The 3538-nt window shown below is 33.6% G+C and overlaps 1 long non-coding RNA gene across 1 annotated transcript; it reads right to left on the bottom strand.

Annotated features, from left to right (window-relative positions):
- Nucleotides 1-297: 297 nt before the first annotated feature.
- Nucleotides 298-3365, bottom strand: LOC116185657. The gene is made up of 2 exons (XR_004150520.1): nt 852-3365; nt 298-742 (listed from the first exon to the last, which is right to left on the bottom strand). It is a non-coding gene; the product is annotated as an uncharacterized LOC116185657 (long non-coding RNA).
- Nucleotides 3366-3538: the final 173 nt, after the last annotated feature.

The raw sequence follows: 3538 nt of genomic DNA, 5'->3' as shown, positions 1-3538 counted from the left end.
AGGTCAGTTTAAAAATTCTATACTCTTTTTTTTTTTTTTTTCACAATCATGAAATTTGTTCTTTCGATTACTGTTTCTTTCGAATGCTGTTTGAAGAACATGTCAAAATGGACTTTTATTTATTCTTGTCAACTAAAATATTACGGGTAATATTTTAATATAATCGCTGTGTATTATAATTTGCAACCAAAAGTATGGTCTATTTGAAAGAAAATGTTTTACAATAGTCAAAAGATCCTCTTTTTGTCACAATTTTATCTTGTATTATTTTTTATATTTAATATGATAGTATTCTCAATTTTACTTACAAGATATTATTCAGAAAATTTTAAACTTTCTTGCAAGCACTTTTCATCAATGCAGATAATGCCATAAAGTGGAAATATTTAAAAGAATTGTTTCGCTAATTCGTATCGTTTAACTTCACTTACCACGTTTTCGTTCCCTTTGTAAATATTCGAACAATGAAAGAGAGAGAAAAAAAAGAAAAAAACCTACTTTGACGAGAGAAATCCTCGATAAAATCAAAATTCGGGGAATCTTTGAGGGCGAGTGATCATTGAAATTTTACCGCTGCTCCGTGAGATACGAGGCCAAGTTACCAGTGATGTAATTCGTAGCATATTTTTGGAATAGGATGCTTTCGGCATGAAACTGCTTGGCACCTTAACTTGCTCTCTAGAGAGTAGAGCCATCGACAAAAGCCATTATTCTAGCTCTTCTTTAATTCAAAAAGTTTATTCTGAAAGAAGAAAAAGTATTTAAAAAAATAAACAAAATCAAAAAAATCCATATCGTTCTCATTATTTTATCAAAACTATCATTTCATCTTGAAATCAAATTTCACTCACTCGTACCTTCATAGGACAAAGATCTAAAATCAATATGGTTTTCTTAAAATCATCTTAAGATGAAATATACCTGATTAAAATAACCTCGTTTCCATTTTCAATATGCAATCACTAGTCATACGTTTGGAATACGTGTCAATTATAATCACTGCTTCGTTTCTTAGTAGCTCGCATATTCGACAAATTACACAGCGGTTCTGTTCATGGATATCCATCGAACGCATGTTAAGCGTGCCAGGCAGTGACCAAACGCACCATCTATCGGCCTGGTTGACAAATTCATTCGAGAATCGATGACAGGATCGATGACATCGTTCTGTCGTCCAACCGGGCTGAATACACGTCGGAGAACTTTGCCGCGGCGAATTCTTGTGCTGTGTTGTAAAACTTAGATTCGACATTAATTTAGTTTATACCTTGTATACACGCAATTTAACGATATACGTAATGATTAATTAAATACGTAATAATGTATAAACGATGAAAAGACGATATTTAAACACAGCGAATGAGAGAAAAAAGAAAAAAAAAAAAATAAAAAAAGAAAAGGAGGAAAAGAAAAATATAGATGTACATAGGAGGAAATAATCTAGGGATCTCGCAAACCTCGTTTACATGTAGATAGCATGGATTCGAAGAATGTTCCCGTAGGACACGAATAATGTCTCGCGAACTTTCTTTTGGACCGTTCTCGCGTTAACGAGGAAAAAAAAAAAAAAAAAAAAAAATAAAGAAAAATACGATCGTGAAAAAAAGGAAAAAAAAAAGAAATAAATGGAAGATATATGGAACTGATATACGTAATACAATGGTCCAGCTCGCGCACGCGCATCGATTGAGCACCGGCCGGCCTTTCTTTCTCGAGAGATTTATTTATGTATAACTTTTTGTCCTTGAGGAGCAACGAACTGTGAAAAACGGAATAGTCGACGATCGCTCGCTGTCTCTTCTTTTTTTTTTTTTTTTTTTTTTTTCTTTTTTCGGGGGGAAGCGCCGAAACCCCGTACGTTTACGGTCAGGGGTCGTGATTCTAAATTGCTCGGGCAAATTGGCGTCAATTAAGCTCGATAGCCCGTCGAGGGGCTTCGCGTCGCTGTCGGTATGGGTTTTCGTGAAAGTTTCAAGGAAAGAGGAACACCGGCGATAAATAACGAATCTTCGATTTTCGTTCTGATCTACTTACTTTGAATTGTTTCCTTTCTTCTCTTTCTTTCTCTCATTTTATTGTTCAGCAAGTCGAGTCGGTAAGCGATACAAGTTTTAGGTTAGGACAAGGTTATCTTTTGCCTCGCCAGTTACATCGAAAGTTACTTAATAAAAATATATGCACTTTCCTTATCGCGATCGTTATTGAAATGAATTTTAACAAAAAGTATAGTAACACTTTCTTTTTCTGGTTAATATTCTCTTCGGCAAATATTCTCGAACAGCACATTCACACAACACATACTACTCGAACTAATATGTAATATTTTTGTTTCGTCGTTTCTCCGCCGGTGGTAGCTCTGTCTGTCCGTTTAATCGAGATCGATTTCGATTAATTCCGTTTTTGTCATTCGATCTATTTTCTTTTTTTTTTTTTTTTTTGTTATTTATTTATTTTTTCGATCATATATCACGATGATTAATAAATATTTTGTTTCTTTCTTGTCCAAAATTGAAGTATCTTCTCTCGTAATATTGATCGCAATGTTCGCGATAAATCGATTAGTCTTACATCGATTCGGATGATATTTTTTTGCACGTTTTATGATAGATAAGTGAGACATGTGTTAATTTAGACTGCATTAATCAGTGATACCGTCTATGTAGGTCAGATAATGGCCGGCATTGAAACTTAGGGTGCGGCTTTCGAGACAAAGGAAGTATTTATTGCCTTTGCGTCATAGTATCAACTGTTACGACATAATGGTCAAAGTGGAGGCAAAATTTCACGCATAAATGCTTACATGACAAACCGTTTTCCAGAAACTTTTCGCGGCCGCTAGATTGGCAACATTAATCCTCGTTTGAAATTGATTGGCAAAAACACGTTTGCACATTGTTGTATCTCAATTCATAATTGCAATATGCTCATAGCAGAAAGTTAAATCGATCGATCGGAAATACGTATCTTTTTTTTTTACGATTCTTTGTTTATTCAAGGTCCCATTCGGCGCGTACAAATGAGAAAAATTTGGTAAATTTATTGGTAAATTTATCACCGGTATTTCTCTCGCAAGCAATCGTTCGTGACACGTGGAAAAATTGACAGAATTGTGCAATAATCATCATGCGACGCTGCTTTACGTGATAAAAACCATATGGTTCTCAATGTTCCATTTATTTATTTAATCAACCATCGTTTAGACAAAATGCAATTTTGGAATCTGAGGGAAACAAAAAAAAAAAAAAAAAAAAAAAAAAAAAAAAAAAAAGAAAAAAAGAAATTACCAATAAATCAATGAATTTATTATATACCGCGAGCGATCGCCGTGAAAAACCAGTTTAGCTTAAAGTGAAAAAATTTTGTATCCATCGGACTAGCGAACTAATACTTATATATAGAGTAAAAATATATATGTATAAATGCGGCAAAGAAAAAAAGAGAATAAGGGGGAAAAAAGGGAAAATTCCTAGAGTTAATCGGAATGTGTAAAATGCAAATTATATATTTTATCTTTACTCTTATATAGTCGCGTAAAAAT

Source organism: Apis dorsata, unplaced genomic scaffold (genome assembly GCF_000469605.1).
Source record: "Apis dorsata unplaced genomic scaffold, Apis dorsata 1.3 scaffold_245, whole genome shotgun sequence".
In the NCBI taxonomy this organism is placed as follows: Eukaryota; Metazoa; Arthropoda; class Insecta; order Hymenoptera; family Apidae; genus Apis; species Apis dorsata.
Note: the sequence above shows the minus strand (reverse complement) of the source record. Positions and strands in the feature narration are given on the sequence as shown.